At 37.9% G+C, this 22,239-nt stretch overlaps 1 protein-coding gene across 1 annotated transcript in view; it reads right to left on the reverse strand.

Moving 5' to 3' along the window:
* The window catches only part of ATP10D (ATPase phospholipid transporting 10D (putative)), a 107,413-nt gene that overhangs the window by 80,369 nt on the left and 4,805 nt on the right, over positions 1 to 22,239 (reverse strand). The gene's annotated exons all lie outside the window — the stretch shown is intronic.

The following is a 22,239-nucleotide window of genomic DNA, read 5'->3' on the forward strand; positions in this document are numbered from 1 at the left end:
CCAGCTCGAGCATTTTCAAAATTTGTCAACTGTCAGACTGGTGAGAAATACGTTCTGTGATGTAACCTAGAACCTCCACACACACAAATACAAACACAGCTGAAACAGAAGTTATAAAACAATTCTTATCCTTATTACTTGCAATGCATGTTCTATTCTACTCTATTTTCACTCTTGTTTGGTCTCTCTCCCATTTTAATACTGGTCAAGATGCACTGAATTGATCTTGAGATTAACTAATATGTTGCTATACACACTTTGGAAAGACAATGATTGAATGTGGCTCCACAATGGGTCGAAAGTATACACAGAAGTGAACAGACCTACTTTCTGTTATGGCAGAAAGGCAGGGGAAAACAGCAGCCGAACTAGAATGTTCAGGGATGGCAACACTTCCTATCATGGCCAGGAGAAGGTAGCCTTTTAATCTTTCTTTATCTATCCAAGCAAAGCTAAAAATACATTACTGCTTAAAGAAGGTTGTTATTAATAATAGTTCACATAAATCTACAGCAAAACTTAAGATATCAAAAGGAAAGCAAATCAGAGTAAGTCATACCTCATTAAGAATCAGCATAAATCATAGTATTTTAAAGCTTAGACTTTAGAGATTATTTAATCTAGAGGTCACAAACCAGTGGCCTTTAAGCAAAATTCTACCCAGTGATGTATCTTGTATCATGGTGTCGGTAAACACATTACTAGAATTTGTTTTCTGATACAGGACCAACCTTTGCAAATAGATATAAATTCACATAAAATACTGATATTTAGTTTCTCTTAAATAAAAAAAAAACAACAAAATATTGGGCACATATTTTCACATGATAACAACTGTCAGAAGCCTTTTTACTATAACCCCTGACCCTAACCCTGCATTTTCTGGTTCATCTATTTTAATCGAGTGAATGAGCACAATGTTTACCACTTTTTGACAAATCAAATTCTTCCTGCTCTATAGACTCCAGCTCATATATCAGTTGTATAACTTATTAGGTATGTGACCTATGTAATTAACCTTTGCACCTCAGCTTGCCAATGAAAAAAATGAGACACGATGAAGAATCATGGGGCATACTGTTGACAAACATTGTTCATTCTATTCCCCACTCTCACTCTCCACTTTGGCTATTTCTCAGGTTATACAGAATCAAGGTTGTAAACCCTGTAAATTGGGCTGAGATCCAACCTTTCAATATATTGCTTTTCAAATTAAATAAAGTTGTCCAACTCTAAGTAAATGCTCAGTCCAATACACCTGTAGATACGTGACAAGTAACCAGCACTAAGTAGGATACATATAGAAGAACAAACATTAACAAAATACAGGCATGACATAAAATGACCCCCACACCACCCGATCTCATCCTCAACCATTCTATCCAAAATTCAAACTATGTTCACGAACAAACTGTATTCCACTTGTTTGGTGTTTCCCAAGCTTCTGTCGTAACAGTTCCCTAGGCCCCTTCCCTGGATATCCTGATTAAAAGAATCTAGAATGGAGCCCTGAATGTGGAATCTAGTACCCAAACGACTTATCAGGGAGGTTGCAAAGCACAGGTTATACCTCATATCTCTGCAAATGCTGCTTTCTGGAGGGCTGGTCAATCATTTCATCCACTCACTGCACCAGCCCCTATTCATCCTTTTGACTGTTTTAGTTTGACCGTGGAGTGGGGGAAACTGAGGAGGGTCCACACAGGAGATACAGTAAGGCATTCCCTGCTCTGCTCCCATTACAATGCTGAGCCTGGCTCATTCACCCCACTTGTTTCAGGGTGCAGCAGGTAGCTTCTTTCTTCAAAGTCAGGCAAGGCATCTAATTGTTTCCAGACTCCACAACAGAGTCTAATGCTTGGCCAAAGTTAGATGATCAACAAATGACTGTTGATCATTGAATTTTATAGAAACGAGGAAGTATGGGAAAGGAGACGAAACACCCCATTTCCTCTTTCATGGTTCAGCCTGGCTTTCCTTCCATTAGAAGGAGTAATAAGATTTAAGTTTGAGAAAACAGAAGCAGTCAGTTTGTGACTGCATTCCTTCTACCTTTATTAATAGAAGGAATCTGCTTCTCCAAGCCTGAAAGACTCTTGCAGAAAATCATCGTTTTCTTTCCTACTGGCTTTATAAGACCAGTAAGCAGTATAGTAGTGATTAAGAGCATAGACTCCAAAGCCAGACGCTGACATCAATTCCTGGCACCTTCACTTGCCAGCTAACCTTGATCAAAGGGTTGTTGTGAGGATTAAGTGAGTTAATATACATAAAGCCCTTACAATGGTGTGTGAACCATAATTAAGAGCTAAGTAAAGCAAAAAAATGTAGTGATTATCTGGAAAATGTTCTCTCAATTATAGCATTTATTCATAAATATTGAGAATTTATATGCACAGTGTTGACATTAACAACTATACCCAATTATTGATCTATATTTAATTTCTTAAACTGTATATAACTCATACTCAGCTTTAGCAACTTTGCATTTCATTTAATTGGAGAGTTTCCCAGGCAATCAACCATGTGAGGATAGCAATACCTTCTTCTCAGCTGTTCCCAGGGGTAAACAGAGCAACCTAGTAGACAAAACTCTAAAGAACAACGTGCTATGAAGCATTTTTACGATTTTTCAAAACATCATTCATCATTCCAAGATTTAGCCCACTCCAAAGAGAGTTGATTTGTCATGGTGTTCTGCTAATACATAAAATGGTCCCATGCTTTATTTGACCTAATACTCTGCCACTGATTGAAACACTGCCTTCAGAATTAACAGCAAAATTAAACACACACATACACACACACACACAAAGAACCAAAGGCTAAAAGTTCAATTATCATCACTTAGAAACAGAAAGAATTTTCAGATCTAGATACTTGACTTGTGAGTGAGCTACTGTCCCTAAAGGTAGGGAGATTTAGTATTTCGTTTAAAAGGAAAAAAAAAACAACATTTACCTAGGTTTTATTAAAGTCTCCATGACTAACATCATTTTTACTTTAGGAGTAAACTACTACTTGTGAAAATTTGGGTTACAACAAACTTGCTGCTGGTTAGTGATGGAAAAATACCATTAAAGATTAACTATATGAAAAGGCCTGCATGTTCCCAGGCTAAGCATGGAAACTTGAAGTCCAACATTACCCAAATATGCAATGTCAAAAAACACCTGACCCTGGACACTTTGCTTTCACTAATGGACATTAGCATTTTATCTAGAATTTAAAAATTAATTAATATGATCATAGATCCTAAAGGTCAAGATGCTTTTTTTTTTTAATGTTTACTTATTTTTTAGAGACAGAGAGGTAGAGTGTGAGTGGGGGAGGGAGAGGAGAGAGAGAGGGAGACACAAAATCTGAATCAGGCTCCAGGCTCCGAGCTGTCAGCACAGAGCCCCACAGGGGGCTCAAATCCACCAACCCAGAGATCATGACCTGAGCCTCAGCAGAAGTCGTCAGCCACTTAACCGACTGAGCCACCCAGGCACCCCCTAAAGGTCAAGATTCTTAACACACGTGAATACTGGGAGAGAAGGACCGGGTATGAGATTAACATGAACCACATGCTATATACACCCAACTTGCAACACTCCTTCACAGCAAGGCAATTATATGGTAAAAAAAAAATAAAATAAAAAAGTTTCACTGCGAATAACCATTTATCACCATAATATAAATATCTATACATATTAAAAACATGTGCAAGCTTTTTTATAATTGCCACAAAAAATTATAAACCACTTTTACTTAGGAATATTGATGGAAAAACTCCTAAAAATCTAGCAAATTAAATACAATGCAAAAGGATGGCTGCTGGTTGTCTCTAGGGGTTAAGAGCAGCCTTCCAGTGATGGCCAGCAAGAAAATGGAGACATAGGTCCTACTACTGCAAAGAACCAAGGTCTGCCAACAACCTGAGTAAAGTTGGAAGTAGATTCTTCCTGGGTTTTCAGTTAAGAACTCAGCTCGGATGACATCCTAATTTCAGCCTTTGAGAACCTGAGCAAAGAACCAAGTCTCACCATACCTGGACTTTTCATCAACAGAACTATACTCATAAACTAGCGTTTATGAGTGGCATGGACTAAGCCACTAAATTGTGGTTGTTATAATGGCAAGACAAAATTAGCGCAGAGGGCCCAAAAGTAGATCCTTGTATAAACAGAAAGATAATATATGGCAAACGTGGGATTTCAAATCAGTGGGAAAATGGTGACTTAACACACCTGAATAAATGGTTATCCATCTTGAAAGCCAGAAAGCTAAAATCCTTTTTACCTCATTTAAAAATAAATTTTTATTTCAAAATATTTTAATAAATTTTTGATTTAAAAAATCTCTAGGTAGATTAAAACTTAAATGTAAAAAATTATAGTAAATTTACTGGAAGAAAATTCAGAACACTTATTGTTAGCTGGGCAAAATTGTTAACTTCTCTCTTGCTTAGGAAAGTTCTCTTGTAGTCAGTGCTGGTGAGGATACGGGGAAACAAATCCTCTGGCAATGGGAAATGAATTGCTTAAAATCTCCCCTCCACCAAAAAAAAAATTTAACAATATCTAATAAAATTGAAAATACATGTAACTATTGACACAGCAATTCCATTTTGGGGAGTCTTACCTATAGGTATGGGTATACGTACAAGAATGTATACTGTAGTTTTGGGGGTTTTGTTTGGTTTTTGTAGTAACGGTTTTGGAAATATCATGAGAGTCCTTCAATTATGGAAGAGCTGATACATACACTAGGACACATCCACATTACAGAATATTACACATTTATTTAAAATTATATATATCCAGGGGCGCCTGGGTGGCTTGGTCAGTTAAGCGTCCGACTTCGGCTCAGGTCATGATCTCACGGTCCGTGAGTTCGAGCCCCGCGTCGGGCTCTGTGCTGACAGCTCAGAGCCTGCAGCCTGTTTCGGATTCTGTGTCTCCCTCTCTCTCTGCCCCTCCCCTGTTCATGCTCTGTCTCTCTCTGTCTCAAAAATAAATAAACGTTAAAAAAAAAAATTTTTTTTTTAAATAAAATAAAATTATATTTATCCATCCATTGACCTGAACAAATGACTATTGTGTATAGTTAGAAAAAAAAAAGGAAATAACAGAGACCTGCAAATATAAATGATCAAAACCAAAAATTAATAAACATGAATGAAGTACAGACCAAAATGACTGATCTGGATTCAAAGAATGGCAAGAATAACAATGTGGGCACAGTTGAAGTTTCACTTTAGTTACCACCTACCAAAATAGGCAAAGGTATACATAGATCTAGGATGCACATAAGCCGGTGCAGCTCTTGTCACCTCCTTAGTTCCTCAGGAAGACAAGACCGTTTAGCAGTGCTGTTGGCTGTGAGGAATGTGGAGCCTGCCAGTTCACAAGATACTGGAACAGAAGTCCACTGCCTTTTCAAATTCTTAGGCTGGAAGAATGGCCACATCAGCACACGAGGGTCTACGGATTAGATTATCAAGCCTTGATTAGAGAATCAAGGGCTATCTTAGCATACCGCAGCTCCACAGACCTAGCTTGTATTTCTTAATGCACTGTTGACTCCACAATTGGCCTGGCCTTGGTTTGCTTCACTTAATAACACAAACTGTGTGTATGTTCACATACATTTGCAAGAACATGGATAAAAGTATAGAATTATTTACACAGGGCTATGACTATCGGTTATCGATAGTGAGAATACAAAGGGAATAGAAGATGAACTCTTCTTTCTTATCTTTGGCACAATGAAGATGTATTGATTTATAATTTTTTAAATAAAGTTTTTGAAGGGAGAATTTATAATTAATAGCTACAAATGTCTAATGTTGCCCTAAGCATTAGGTCTGCATGATGCTACATGATCCAATATTCCATTCAGCCACAGAAGCTGAAAAAACCAATAAAGTTCTAGAATCTACAAGAGATCATTATGCACAAAACCAATTAAGATTAGAAATAAATAAATATAGGGATGCCTGGGTGGCTCAGTCGGTTGAGCATACGACTCTTGATTTCAGCTCAGGTCATGATCCCAGGGTCTTGGGATCGAGCCCCACATCGGGCTCCGTGCTAAGCATGGAGTCTGTTTAAGATTCTCTCTCTCTCTCTCTCTCTCTCTCTCTCTCTCTCTCTCTCTCTCCCTCTGCCCCTCTCCCCTGCTCACAGTCACTCATGCTGTCCCAGAAAGGAAGGAAGGAAGGAAGGAAGGAAGGAAGGAAGGAAGGAAGGAAGAAAGAAAGGTAAACCAAGCATTGCTTATAAAATAAGTACTAACATTTCTATCATGGCTACTCTTTATGAAATACATTTCCGGGGCGCCTGGGTGGCTCAGTCGGTTGAGCGGCCGACTTCGGCTCAGGTCATGATCTCGCGGTCTGTGGGTTCGGGCCCCGCGTCGGGCTCTGTGCTGACAGCTCGGAGCCTGGAGCCTGTTTCAGATTCTGTGTCCCCCTCTCTCTGACCCTCCCCCGTTCATGCTCTGTCTCTCTCTGTCTCAAAAATAAATAAATGTTAAAAAAAAAAAAAAAAAAAAAAAAAAAAGAAATACATTTCCCAGTGTCATTTATGACTTCTATTTTTCAAAGTAAGAAACAAAAAGTCAAAGAAGGGTTTATAATAACTCAAGGCATGCAATTTTAACTCCAAAGTCATGCCTTTCCAACTATACAATACTACTTCTATAGAAAATTTAAAGTCAAATATTACCATTTAAAACTATATTATTTCTAATTATAAAATTTTTTCTAGAAGATATTAAAAACAAAAATCCTTCATAACAGAGTGTACCTAAAATAACATATCGCACTATGCTCCTTCTTGAATACAAATGTACTTGAAAGCAAACAGTTCTCAAAAACCCTGTTTCCCTTAATGAATGCTAATGAAAAGTTTGTAGCAAGGCAGATTACCAAAGGTAAATATGCAGTAATGAATTCCCTTGGGCCCAGTTAGCATTTAAAACTTTCTGAGGTCATCACCACCCAACAAACAACTTGAATTACACACATAAGCTCACCTGCCTGAAAGAGAAAAACATTCCTATGTATAGTCATGTCAAGATGCTCTGTTTGTGGCTGTCAAACTCCAGCATGCATCAGAGTGTCCTGAACCACATCCCTGACTTTCTGATTCCACAGGTCTGGGGTGGGGGTTCAAGTATTTGCATGTCTAACACATTTCCAGGTGGTGTTGATGCTGCTGGTCCTGAACCATACTTTGGGAACCACTACTCTATGCTAAATCAGTTTATTTCAAAATGTGAAGTTGAAATTAAGAGTGAACAGTTTATTAGGTACCACTCCTGTTACCAGCAAGCCCATTGCCTCTGACTGTATAGACCAAGGCTATGACCAGCGACTTGACAACCTGCACAAACAGAAGTTGGTGGTGAGGCCTGCAGGATCAATTCTTTCTACAGATTTAATATAGTTACAGTCAGTTTCAACCAACATTTCCAAGAGCTCAGCAAGGGAGAACAGTAAGTCCCCGCCTTGACAGACTTCTAATCTTCTTCTCAACTAAGAGGAGAAAACCCTAACAAAATATCAAAGTTGTTACATGTTCAAGATCTTGGAAGAAAGTCAAGTTATCTAGTAGGGTCAATAAAAAATACAGAGTAATTTTATAGCTATCAGTTTCTGAGAATAAGATAGGAACTGTTCACAGTAGAAACTTACAAGCTATGAAAGTCTCCTTGACCTCGATGTGTCAGGTAGCCCTCTCTGAAGCACGATGAGCCCTGATAAAACTTGGGCTTGTTCCAATCTGGGTCATCCCTGACTAACTTACTCAATTCTCTCTGTAAGAGCCCTATTGCCCTCAAGGAGATCAATTCTCTCTGACAGGTAATAACAATGGCAGTAAGATCATTTGATATCTTTGCTGGTTTCTTTGTCGTATCAGGGGCCAAAGTGACAGGTTGGCAGGGCTCCTTTAGTAACTACTATCCTGTGATCTACAAAAGGAGAAAGTATTTTCATCACCCCACATAATCACTGGAAAAAATATGAACAGTCATAGATGGATCTAATACAAGTTTGGTGATGACAAGGGTCAATTTATTTAGTGGGAAAACTGGATCTTGAATAATGAAGTCCCATAATCCTCTGTGCTCTCCAGGTGAGAGGAATCAGATTTGCCAAATAAAGTCATTTTGGAGTTCCGTGTGCTCTTTAATATTCTCTATGAATTTAACTCCTTGAACTAAATCCCCAGTCGAAGTATATATTCTTTTAGATGTATGCAAGAGGCCAGGCAAGGAGAATATGTCACCAAAAACAATGAACTGAAGTAATTACTTTCGATAACTGCTGATTATTATCATGGGAGGAAGTGCTACATAGGAGTATAAAAAACTAACTTAATAGTATCTTTCACTTCTACCACTAACGAAGAAATCTTTGTGAGAGCTTTGTCATTTTTTAGGACCCTAAATAGGAAAAGGTCAACTCTACTCAAGCACATAGCCCTTAGGCATCTTTAGAAAAGAGTGCTTAAAGGGGCACCTGGGTAGCTCAGTCAATTAAGCATGCAACTTCGGGTCAGGTCATGATCTTGTGGTCTGTGGTTTCAAGCCCCATGTCGGGCTCTGTGCTGACAGCTCAGAGTCTGGAGCCTGCTTAAGATTCTGTCTCTCCCTCTCTCTCTGCCCCTCTCCAGCTTGCTTGCTCTCTCTCTCTCTCTCTCACACACACACATACAAATAAACATTTTTTAAAAATTTTTTAAGAAAAACAAGGAGTGCTTAAGCCACGTTTACTCAGTCCGTGACCTGAAAACCAGACACTGGCTGATGCAGGGGGAGAGAAACAAAAAATACTGTTCTACATCACAGAAGCAGCCTCTAAATCAGACTGAGGGAAGGAACCCTCCACAGCAATGGAGGGTCCTCATGTTTAATATCATTGCAGTTGAATTTTCAAAGACAACATGTTTATTTTAAAAGAAGACAGATATAAAATATGACTGTGGTACCCAGATGCATAGTTTTATACTGAGAAGAGTTATTCATTCTTAATGTTTCCAAATACATTAAGTATAAGACATTCTTTAATTCTCTTATGTGAGTGTGCATGTGTAAATATATATATATATATATATATATATATATATATATATATATATATATATATAAATATATATAAATATATCTTCATCCATTCAGACGCTGAAAGCTTTACCATCTCTCATCTTCAATGTATCTCAACTTTCTCTTGAAAGGACCACACATCCAAATGAGTTACATTTGCTGATGCTTGGGCTTCAAAACTGGTTTAAGCTAGCAAAAGGGCAGGGAAAATGCTGCAGTTGTATGAATGTCTCTCTGGTACTAGGAACCAAAAAAAAGCTCACCCATACTCATGGTTAGTTCCCAATATGCCTTTGTCTATTCTTAAAGCTGAAAAAACATATATTAAAAGTTAATAACAATTTTTAATACTATGTTTTGACATTGGTAATTCTAGATAGTACTCCTAAATATTGAGATGACAGAAAAGCATGTTTTTGAGATTTGGCTATTCAACTCTAATAAAATATTAATTCAGTAAACCTAAGATCATAACAATATCTGCCACTTAGAAAGACATGCCGAGTTCTGTGCTGGGGATAAATATACAGTAACTTTAATCCTTACAACAAAGGACATACAATTATCCCCATGTTAGGATGAGAAAACTGAGGCTCAGAGCGATTGAGAAATTTACCCAAGGGACATAGCTTGGTGAGTGGTTGGTTACCCAAGCGTAATCCAAAGAACATGAGGGTTGGAAGAAAGAAGACGATGACTATAAAAAATCTGAATTTATGTCATTTAGAGAAAAAAAAGAACTAAAGACACACTTCATTTGAAAAACTAAAGTTAACAAGTTCAAATATTTGTATTTAATTTTAAAACATTCTATTGGTGCATTCAATAGAACAATCTTTACATATGTTTGAAACGTGATTCAGTACACACAAATAAAATTTGCTTTTAAATGATTCATTTTTAACCTGACTTCAGTATCATCTGCCCCCACAGGGACCTGTAAGCAGCTAAACTGCGGTCTTTCACTGTTGCTCCTTCATGCATGGCCTCACTTCCCTGCTCATCCAAATTCAATTTCGTGGTCAACCCTGTTATCATTTCCTTCTGTAGTCTCTCTACCCCTTAGCTCTTCTTTCCTCTCTTGACAAAACTCTTATCCTAGTTCTATTCAAATCAGTTATATCCAGATCCCTGTTATACTCTGTTCTAGTTAGTACCTCCAAGTTGAAAGTGTCAGAAACGTGTAACATCCCTCACTGGTGTCACTTTAAATTACTGACCGTGGACCACCAGCCAGCCACACCTGCTGATGGTAATCACACAGCATTTGCAAACTCTTCACTTTCCCACTTTCATAGACAACTGTTTCATACCTTCTCCTCTAACTTTCCACATCTCCCTCCTAACATTCTTCCTGCTGATGACCTTGTTTCTACTGTACTGAGAAACCAGGGCCATCAAACCAGAACTTCTACAGGTTCCCCCCATGTAACTGCCCTCCAGCTCAGACCTCTTCCCCCAAACTCCAGACTCCTATATCTGCCTGCCAACGAGGCAGCCCCTCTCTAGATGGTAACATGTACAGAACTGTGCTCTTCTGCTTCCTCTGCAGATTAGCCCTATCAGTTGATGGCAGCTCCATCCTTCCGGATCCTCAGCCTGGGGTCCTGTCCTTTCCTCAAAACCCACATACAGTCAGTCAGCAAATTCAGCTGAATCCAGAATCTCACCACATGGCATCACCTCTACCACTACCATCTAGTCCCGTTAAACCCTAAGTTACATCCTGAATTTTCCACAATTTAAAACTCTCCAGAGGCTCTCATCTTAATTATGACAAGAGCTGGCAGCGTCACGTGTACCTGCCTCCCAAACTCCTCTCCAATCTTTTTTTTTAGTGTTTATTTGAGAGACAGAGCACAGATGAGCAGGGGAGGGGCAGACAGAGAGAGAGAGAGAGAGAGAGAGAGAAGGAGGGAGGGAGGGAGAGAGAGACAGAATCCCAAGTGGACTCCATGCTGCCAGCACAGAGCCCGACGCGGGGCTAAAACTCCCCAATGGAAGATCCTAACCGGAGCGAATATCAAAAACCAGATGTTTACCCGACTGAGCCACCCAGGTGCCACAGTCCTCTCCAATCTATTGCTCCTCCCCTCCTTCATGCCACCTGCCACAGGCTCACCTCAGCCATCCCTGTTCTCCTTCCCAGTTTTATTTTTCATAGAACTTTTGCATCACTTTCCAACGTCATAAAATTATTTTTGTATTTTAGCTCTTGTCTCTCCTCTCCATTAGAGGAGGGATTTCTATCTTTTTTGTTCACTCATACAGACTAGTCCTGCAAAGTACCAGGCACAGAGTAGATTTCAATGCATATCTGTGGAACGAACATAAGAATCAGGTACCACCTCTCTTATACTTAGCAAAAAGAGGAATATCTGTGACAATCTTGTATACACCAGCTCCATAAGGTATATAAGCTTAGTTATTCCATGATCTCATTGTATCTTTTATTGTGCATGCTAAAGTTATTAGAGTTTCAGATTTAGGTTTATAGCATGTAACCCTAAAATGACCACTAAAAAGACTCTGCAACAGGTAGACATAAAAAGGGAAATAAAACAAGGAGACTGTATTTTTAAAAATTACTCAGGTATTTGAATTTCTTTGTTGTGAAACTCTCAGGGAGGAAGTTTTCTGAATACCTATTTTTTTTCACATAGCTTAAGGTTTATCCCTTTAAGTACCAAAACAATTTTATCTGGGATGAAACAGCAACATGTAAAAGAATGAAACTGGACTACTCTCTTACACCATACACAAATAAACTCAAAACGGATGAAAGGCCTAAATGTAAGACAGGAAACCATCAAAGCCCTAGAGGACAAAACAGGCAGCAACCTCTTTGACCTCAGCTACAGCAACTTTGTACTCAACATGTCTCCAGAGGCAAGGGAAACAAAAACAAAAATCAACTATTGGGACCTCATCAAGATAAAAAGCTTCTGCACAGCAAAAGGAACAATCAGCATAACTAAAAAGCAACCAAAGGAATGGGAGAAGACATATGCAAATGACCTATTGGGTAAAGGGTTAGTATCCAAAATCTATAAAGAACTTATCAAAATCAACACCCAAAAAAATAAATAATCCAGTGAAGAAATGGGCAAAAGACATGAATAGACACTTTTCCAAAGAAGACATCCAGATGGCCGACAGACACTTGAAAAGATGCTCACCACTGCTCCTCATCAAGGAAATACAAATCAAAATGACACTCAGATACCACCTCACACCAGTCAGAGTGGCTGAAATCAACAACTCCGAAACAACAGACGTTGGCAAGGATGTGGAGAAACAGGAACCCAGTTGCACTGTTGGTGGGAATGCAAACTGGTTACAGCCTCTCTGGAAAACAGTGTGGAGGTTCCTCAAAAAATTAAAAATAGAACTACCCTATGACCTAGCAATAGCACTACTAGGAATTTATCCCAAGGATATAGGAGTGCTGATGTACCCACAATGTTTACAGCAGCACTATCAACAATAGCCAAATTATGGAAAGAGCTCAAGTGTCCATCAACTGATGAATGGATAAAGAAGAGTGGTTTATATATACAATGGAATACTACTTGGCAATGAGAAAGAATGAAATCATACCATTTGCAGCAACGTGGATGGAACCGGAAGGTATTATGCTAAGTGAAATAAGTCAGTCAGAGAAACACAGATATCATATGTTTCACTCATATGTGGTATTTGAGAAACTTAACAGAAGACCATGGGGGAAGGGAAGGGGGAAAAAATAGTTTCAAACAGAGAGGGAGGCAAACCATAAGAGACTCTTAAATACAGAGAGAAAACTGAGGGTTGATGGGGGCTGGGGGTAGGGGGAATGGGTTATGGGCATTGAGAACAGCACTTGTTGGCATGAGCGCTGAGTGTTGTATGTAAGCGATAAATCATGGGAATCTATTCCCAAAGCCAGGAGCACACACTGTATACACTGTATGTTAGCTAACTTGACAATAAATTATATTTAGAAAAAATAACTAAATAAAAAATTAAAAAAATAAAATTAGAAAAAACACAAAGTGGGAAAAAAAAAAAAAAACAGGATGAAGTGTGAAGAGTGTTAAAACCAGGGGAGTATAAGTGTGTGTGTGTGTGTGTGTGTGTGTGTGTGTGTGTGTGTAGTCCCTGCGTGTGACTGCCTTTTAAAATTAAACATAAATTGTTTTTTGATTACTATTTTGGAATTTATGTGCATTCTTATATACCACTACTTTGGATAATCAAGGTTTGATCCTACACAGACTTATGGTTTTTCCCTCTGTTCTGTAACATCTGGTATTCAGAAACTGTATCCCCTTCCAGATCGTCTTTATTTTTTTCCTTGTTCATGTTAGTGCTTCCCAGGATTTATACTGAACAATTCAACTTTGTCAAAGAAGAATCATGCTTTCACAACATTGTACTTAAAAAAAAAATAAAATAGGGGTGCCTGGGTGGCTCAGTCAGTTAAGCATCCGACTTTGGCTCAGGTCATGATCTCATGGTTCGTGGGTTAAAGCCCCGCATCGGGCTCTGTGCTGACAGCTCAGAGCCTGGAGCCTGCTTTGGATTCTGTCTCCCTCTCTCTGTCCCTCCCCTGTCTGTGCTCTCTCTTTCTCTCTCTCTCTCTCTCAAAAATAAACATTAAAAAAATGTTTTAATAAAACAAAAATAAATGAATTTTCCTATATTTTACACAGTTTAAATAAATTTTCTTCTGAGAATTCAGTTCCAATGTTCTAAGCACCATTACAGCAAAGTGTTCTATATAGTGATGCCTTCAGGATGTTTGGAAACACATCCATAGGTTCTCTTTCAGTAGTTGAAGGCCTCCTTGTTTTGAATGCTCATGTCTGACTTTATAGGTTTCTCCCTTGGATGCCCAAATATCTGACTTTATTAAAATTTAACTCATACTCCCAACTCTCTTAGAAAATCAATATGCTTAAATATTGAATTAATAATGACCTCAATGGTCTTCAGGAAGCAGAACACAGAAACTTATGGCTTATGTAGTGAAACCTATTTTCACTGTTCAGAGATCACTTTTCCTTCTATCTGTTTAATAAACAGGCACCAAGGGTTCCCTGTGCCAGTCTGGCACTTTTCCTGGACTGCAACCACAATAATGAAAAGTCCTATGTAAATTCCATGATTCCTGCCCTCAAAGAACAAAGAGCCCAGAAGAGGGATCAGGCATAAACTTCATGAGATTCCCTCATTCCCTGAAATACTTCAGAGATTAACCTCCATGAGACAAACCTTGACATGTTTATGGCCAGGTTTCAGAGTGGTAAATACAAAGAACATTAAAACACTAACCTAATCAATAAACAAGTAAGTTATGATATGAAGCTAGCACCCAGATAAGTGCCCATTTTGAAAACAAGAGCCAAAATACCTTCCTAAACAGCAGAACACAAATTTCATGGCGTGGTATCTTTATTCATCACACAAAGGACAACAAATTCTAGCTCTATGTGACAAGCTGTGTGTGTAAAACATAATAAACACACTGGATTGTGATTCTAAATACATGCGGTAAAAGACTGTTAGTAAGAAAGAGGGGAATGAACTGTAATTATTTAATAGCTGCTTCCCCATTAAGACCATCCTATTTACAGTTTGAACCAATAACCAGACAATGCCTACCACATGACAAGTACTCAATGAATATTAAAAAAAAATTTGTTAATGTTTATTTATTTTTGTGACAGAGAGAGACAGAGCATGAGCAGGGGAGGGGCAGAGAAAGAGGGAGACACAGAATCCGAAGCAGGCTCCAGGCTCCAAGCTGTCAGCACAGAGCCCGATGCGGGGCTCGAACCTATGGACCATGAGATCATGACTTGAGACAAAGTCAGACGCCCAGGCGCCCCGTGAATATTTTTAAATAAATTAAATAAGTATTTTAAATAAATATTTTAAATAAATTAACTAATATATAATAAGGTTCATGGTCATATACTATGCATCCCAGAAATGAGTGTTCTCCAAAGAAGAAAAATCTCAAGAAGATAAAGGTCAAGCAATCAATAAGTGTGCAATAAGTATTACTGAATGATGGGATCCTACTTGGTCTATTCTACCTTGTCTTCTGTAATCCAAGACGACCTAAAGCCACTTACCTCTGCTTGAGATAATTATATTTGTCCTATTGAAGACTTGGGTTGCATTAAACTAGGGGTTCTCAACTAGGAACAATTTTGCCTCCCCAGGGGACATTTGCAGTATGGGGAAGCATTTTCGGTTGTCACAACTGAGGGGGTGCTAATGGATAGGTGCCGTGGATGCCATTATAATCACAGGACAGCCCCTACCACAACAAAGAATTATTGGCCTAAAATGCCAATAATGCTACTGCTGAATACACGTCTAGAGCAAGCCATCACATTTGTTCAAGAGAGAGGAAAGTAGCAAAGTGGAAAAAAGAGCTTTTCAGGCAATCATGGGGTCAAATCCTGGCCCTAATCACTCAATCCTAGTAGGACTTTGTATAATCTTCAGTTTCCCCATCAGGAAATTAATAAGTACTCTTTAGGTCCTTAGGTTTATTGTGAGGAGTTAATGAGAATATATGCAAGGTATCTGGCATAGAATAGATCAGTAAGTGGCAGCTATTCTTACTATTATGGAGCACTTATTAATCATTTGATGGCAACATTTCACCAAGTAGAAAAAGCATTTAAAGGTGATAAGACTTAGCAACTTAAAAAATTCATAATTTAAAGCTAGAAAAGATCTTCAATATCCAACTAAATACTTCATACACAAGAAAACTGAGGTTCAGAGACACTGACTCACCCATTATTATACATCAAGTTAGTGGCAGTCACATAAAACAGTCCAGCCATCCTCTCCACTACCACTTAATTACTCATTCATATATAGGTAGGTTTTTATTAATTCCTAAATTGCACACTTATAAATATGTCGTAAGTTATTTAAGTCATAGTTTGACTACAAGATTTTATGCCTGCTAAAATTTTGTATGATAGTGTGCTTACCCTATGTTTAAAATTACTAAGATTTATTCACATTTGTATCTACCTTAAAATTTTCACAGCTAATTTGTGAGCTCTGCCTTATTTCATTTTTATCCTAATGAAAATGAAATTTTCCTATTAGCACTCACAATGGCCTACTTTTTACTTTGATATTTTATAAAAGCAATATAAAAAATTATTCACTTCTGGTTTAAATATTTGCTAGAAGGGCATGAACAAACACGTAGACACTGACAAACTGCAAATACATAGGAAAAAAGTATTTCCAACTTCACCAGTAACCTTAAAAAAGCAATTAAAACAGAGTATTTTTTGCACTGAATGTAGCAAAGAATTTCTTTATTCATAATGCTCAATGAAAGCAAGCTTTCATACAGTTCTGGGGTAATCTAGCCCGCTTTTTCACTTCTCTGGAGCCAAGAGGTAATACGCCTTAAAATGCTCATCGTCCTCAGCCCTGAGTAGAAAGATGATCAACTCAGCACTGGAAAGGGCACTAATTCAAATGCCGAGAAAAAGAGAAATTGTTAAATTGTGGTGTATCTAAATGGAAATATAATATTTAAAAAATATTCAAATGAATTTTTGAAGTTTATAAGGTTTTATAAGTTTATAAGGTTTTAATCCATTATTTATACCTGTATATCACTATGAACTCAAGTGGAATGAAAAAAAAATATATATATATATGTATATATATATATATATATATATACACACACACACACACACACATACACTCTTTATACATACAGATTTGGAATAAAATATGTTTAAAACATAAACACTGGTTATTTTGAGGTAGTATATTAATAGATAACTTTTAAATATGTTTTGTAACTGTCCATATCCATGAAAATATATACTCACTTTATCATTAGAAAATATATCTTCATTTCAGTGAAAAACTATTCTAAAACTAATCCCACAAAACATGTCCCATCTTTAATCACAAAGCCAAATGCTTATGGTAGAGAAAAGCATACAAGTAAGTTAATGTTTTGCTTCTACATTTAAGATCAGGGATGGGGTGCCTGGTGGCTCAGTCGGTTGAGCGTCCAAGTCTTGGTTTTGGCTCAGGTCATAATCTCATGATTTGTGGGTTCAAGCCCCACATCGGGGTCTGTGCTGATGGCACAGAGCCTACTTGGGATTCTCTGCCTCTCTCTCTACCCCACCCCTCCCCAGGCTTGCTCTCTCTCTCAAAATATATAAGCGTAAAAAAATAAAAAATAAAAGAATACAGCCTGTAAAGATGCACTATGAAAATACTTTTATGTGGAGACTCTATATATAATTAATTAATTACAACTTTAATGATCCAAGTAGGTACCTATATCATTCCTCACCTCCACAAAGACACTCAGGACCTCTGGTAAGAAATCTTGATTCCCTAGGCACAAACTCCCTACTGAGAGTCATAAGGATTCATATTTGTATCTTTAATCATCCTCCAAAAATATACCCAAGATCAAAGGATGAGAAAAATGTCCCCCTCTTTTTGTCTTATGAAACACAAAAATGTTTAATTATATCTTTTGAAGCTAGCTCACAAGTAGCACACAAGTATTTGAAACGGCACACAGGAGTCCATGGAATTGTCTTTTTCAGAGACCTTTTAAACTAGACCAGGTACCTGTCCACCAAAACCCAGTGACTATGGCCTGCTCATTAAGGATCTTACCCTAAGCCTGTATTCTCAAACTATCACAGATCAGAATCACCTGAAATTTGTGAAAACATGGCTTCTTCCCCTGTGCACGCACGTGCACACGCATGCATGCCCACACACACACACACACACACTCTCTCTCTCTCTCTCTCTCTCTCTCTCTCTCTCTCCAGTTTCAGATTCAAAAGGTTTGCAGTGGGGCCTGAGAATTTGTATTTCTAACAAGTTTAAGTGATGCCAATTCTGGGTACCAGAATCTGAAAATCATTGACCTAGGCAGCTCAAATCTGCTCTGGAAAAACTTATTTATAATTTATAAATATATTTTCTCCATAGATTCATTATGACTAAATATTTTTATGCAACTAATCATTTCTAGCCCAATAGTGTATATGTTACTGTCATTCAAATAATTAGTGAAACTACTCTTTTATACACAAGAAATGGAATATTTTCTGGATGTGTAACCACAGAAACTTTTATCAAGGCAAAGAAAATAAAAGAATGAGGAATAAGAGAAAAAATTAATGGATATGGAAGGGAGTTATTTGTAGCTAAAATGGAAAGAATTTAACTCTGAAAGATGGTATATACTTATAAAACTAAAGGTTAAGTTAATTGACTACATTAAATTGTTTTCCAAAGGTTTTTTGCAGATTATTAACTTGAGTTATAAATACAAACCAAATAAACACATCAAAGACTAAAATTTGGGGGTGTCTGGGTGGCTCCGTTCATTGGGCATCTGACTCTTGATTTTGACTCAGGTCATGATCTCACAGCTTGTAGGATCGAGCCCCACATGGGGCCCTATGCTGGCAGCATGAATCCTGCTTGGGATTCTCTCCTCTCCCTCTCTCCCCCTCCCGCTCCTCTCTCAAAATAAATAAACTTTTTTTAAAAAAAGACTAAAATTTTAAGTCACAGTTTCCTTTAAAAGTATATGGTATCACTGGATATATGAAGACAGGCATTTCTTTAGCTGAACTGTAGAAAGGAGATTTCAGTATAATGGATGAGATTTAATTAATTTCTAAAAACTATTTAAAGATTCACTTCTGGAAGTGCTGGGTGACTTAAAATATGTTACAAGTATTTCAGAGAAGTATTAGTTTACAATGGCTAAAAATGACTTCAGCACATGACTTAATGTAATGAACGCACAGATCACATACATCAACTACAGGTATACCTTGGAGATATTCCAGTTTGGTTCCACATCACCACAGTACAGTAAGCCAATGAATTTTTTGATTTCTCAGTGTATTCAAAAGTTATGTTTTTATTACACTGTAGTCCATTAAGTACAAAATAGCATTATGTCTCAAAGAGAATGTAAATACCTTAAATAAACAATGTACATACCTTAATGCCTGTCTTAATTAAAAACTGATTTATTGCTAAAATTATGCTAACCATTATCTGAGTTTCCAGCCAAGCTGTCATCTTTTTGCTGGTCGAGGGTCTTGCCTCAATGTTGATGGCTGCTGACTGATCAAGGCAGTAGTGGCTGAAGGTTAAAGTGACTGTGGCAATTTCTTAATATAACAATGACATTTGCTGTATCGACTGACTCTTCCTTTCACTAATGTTTCTCTGTAGCACGCAATGCTATTTGTCAACATTTTGCCCAAAGAAGGGCTTCTTTCAAAATTAGAATCAATCCTCTCAAACTCTGCCACTGCTTTATCAACTAAGTGTATGTAATATTCTAAATCCTTTGTTGTCATTTCAATTATCTTCACAGCATCTTCACCAGGAGTAGATTCCATCTCCAGAAACTACTGATCACTGATCGTCATAACAAATACAATAGTAATGAAATATTATAATAATGAAAAAGTTTTAAATATGGCAAGAATTACTAAAATGTGACACAGAGACATGACATGAACAAATGCTATTAGAAAAATGGCACTGACAGACTTGTTCGACACAGGACTGCCATAAACCTTCCATTTGTAAAAAATTCAGCATCTGAGAAGCATGATAAGTTCAAGTACAATAAAGTGAGGTATACCTGAATTTTAATTGTCTTGACATGTATATTTAAATTGTCTTTGGGGTACCTGGGTGGCTCAGTTGGCTGGGCATCCTGCTCTTGGTGTTGGCTGATCTCACGGTTCATGGGATCGAGCCCCACATAAGACTGTGCTGGCAGCGGGGAGCCTGCTTGGGATTCTGTCTCTCTCTTTCTCTCTCTCTCTCTCTGCCCCTCCCCTGCTCAGTTCTGTTTCTCTCAAAATAAACATTTCAGAAAAATAAAATTAATACAATAAATTGTCATTTATGCCTATATTACAAGGTATAGCACATAAACACCAATAAAGGACAGATGAAAGCTGTAAACGGTATTGAAAAGAAATTAATGATATTCAATGGGATTATAAAATGAATTCATAATAAATGGTCAACTCCAACAATCAACACAATGCTACTGACCCTTTAAAACACATTCATCTTGAACAAGAAGTGATGATATAATTAGCTGTTTTCAAACCAGCAATAAGTGCAGCAACAATCTGCAGCTAGTAGAAAAACACAAGCTCTAACAAGTTCAAGTGTCACTGATGCTCAGATTGACAGTCTGCCACTTAGCACAAGCTCTTAGCTCCTGAGTCTCAGCTTCCACATCTGTAAAGTAGAAATAATCATCACCTACCTCACAGAGTTTTGTAAAGAGGTTTATTAAATAATGCACTATGTCTAACATACTGAATAACTTCATTCTTTCAATTAATGTTTGCTGAGCTTCGAGTATATGCCAAACAACGTTACAGATAGCAGAAATAAATCAGGGAACAAAAGACAAAAATCTCTGCTTCCTAGGAGCTTACCCTCTAGTGTTCCTTTATTTTACCTTGTCTTAGGCACAGTGCTGGGTACTTTGAGAATGAATAAAAGTGCCCAGAGCAGGTCAACATACTCAATTCAACAACAACAACAAAAAGCTAACACTAGTGTAATCATACAGTATATAAATTTAGAAAACAGAAAGTCCTAGGAGAGGACATGACATGAGGTTGGAAGACAGAAAGGGAGTGTAGACTTCTGGGAAGAGAGGGCATGTTAAATGAACTCTGGGAAATGACAGGAGAGATTTGTAGATTTTAGAAATATTATGAATGAAGGCTAGGAGACTGAAAAGCCCTGTGTTCATTTAAGTTAACAGTGAGTAGTTCAACATGGCTGGAGTTTCAAGTACACATTAAGGAGTGAGGGCAAATAAAGATGGAAATCTAGGTTAGGACCATGTAAGTCCTTACTTACTAAGATGAAAAATTTATACTTATTTTTTTTTTCTTCAACGTTTTTTTTTTTTTGTTTTGTTTTGTTTTTTTTATTTTTGGGACAGAGAGAGACAGAGCATGAACGGGGGAGGGGCAGAGAGAGAGGGAGACACAGAATCGGAAACAGGCTCCAGGCTCCGAGCCATCAGCCCAGAGCCTGACGCGGGGCTCGAACTCACGGACCGCAAGATCGTGACCTGGCTGAAGTCGGACGCTTAACCGACTGCGCCACCCAGGCGCCCCAAAATTTATACTTATTTTGAAGGAAATGGGAAATCATCGAAGATACGAAGAGGATATGCAATGGGAATGCAAGCTGGTGCAGCCACTCTGGAAAACAGTATGGAGGTTCCTCAAAAAACTAAAAATAGAACTACCCTATGACTCAGCAGTTGCACTACTAGGCATTTATCCTAGGGATACAGGTGTGCTGTTCCAAAGGGACACATGCACCCCCATGTTTATAGCAGCCCTATCAACAATAGCCAAAGTATGGAAAGAGCCCAAATGTCCATCGATGGATGAATGGATAAAGAAGATGTGGTATATATATATATACAATGGAGTATTACTCGGCAATCAAAAAGAAGAAATCTTGCCATTTGCAACTACATGATGGAACTGGAGGGTATTATGCTAAGTGAAATTAGTCAGTCAGAGAAAGACAAAAACCATATGACTTCACTCATATGAGGACTTTAAGAGACAAAACAGATGAACATAAGGGAAGGGAAACAAAAATAATATAAAAACAGGGAGGGGGGCAAAACAGAAGAGACTCAAATATGGAGAACAAACTGAGGGTTACTGGAGGGGTTGTGGGAGGGGGGATGGGCTAAATCGGTAAGGGGCACTAAGGAATCTACTCCTGAAATCAGTGTTGCACTATATGCTAACTAATTTAGATGTAAATTTAAAAAAATTAAAACTAAAATTTAAAAAAAAAGATGATGTGATACGATATGGACATTTAAAGGATTTCTTTGCAAGAAGTTGAAAGCACATTGGAATGGGGGAGAAAAGGCAGGGAGGCTAGACTGAAAAAAGGAAAAAAATGTGCTTCCGAACACAGTTGACTAGTAACCTAACAAGGAGTGGGATTACTAGAGATTTCCAGAGGCATCTTGGAGTGCACATTTGTGACATCAGCAGCACCAATGGCTGGCGAGGACACCCCAAC

The sequence above is a fragment of the Panthera leo genome, chromosome B1 (genome assembly GCF_018350215.1).
Source record: "Panthera leo isolate Ple1 chromosome B1, P.leo_Ple1_pat1.1, whole genome shotgun sequence".
Taxonomy (NCBI): domain Eukaryota; kingdom Metazoa; phylum Chordata; class Mammalia; order Carnivora; family Felidae; genus Panthera; species Panthera leo.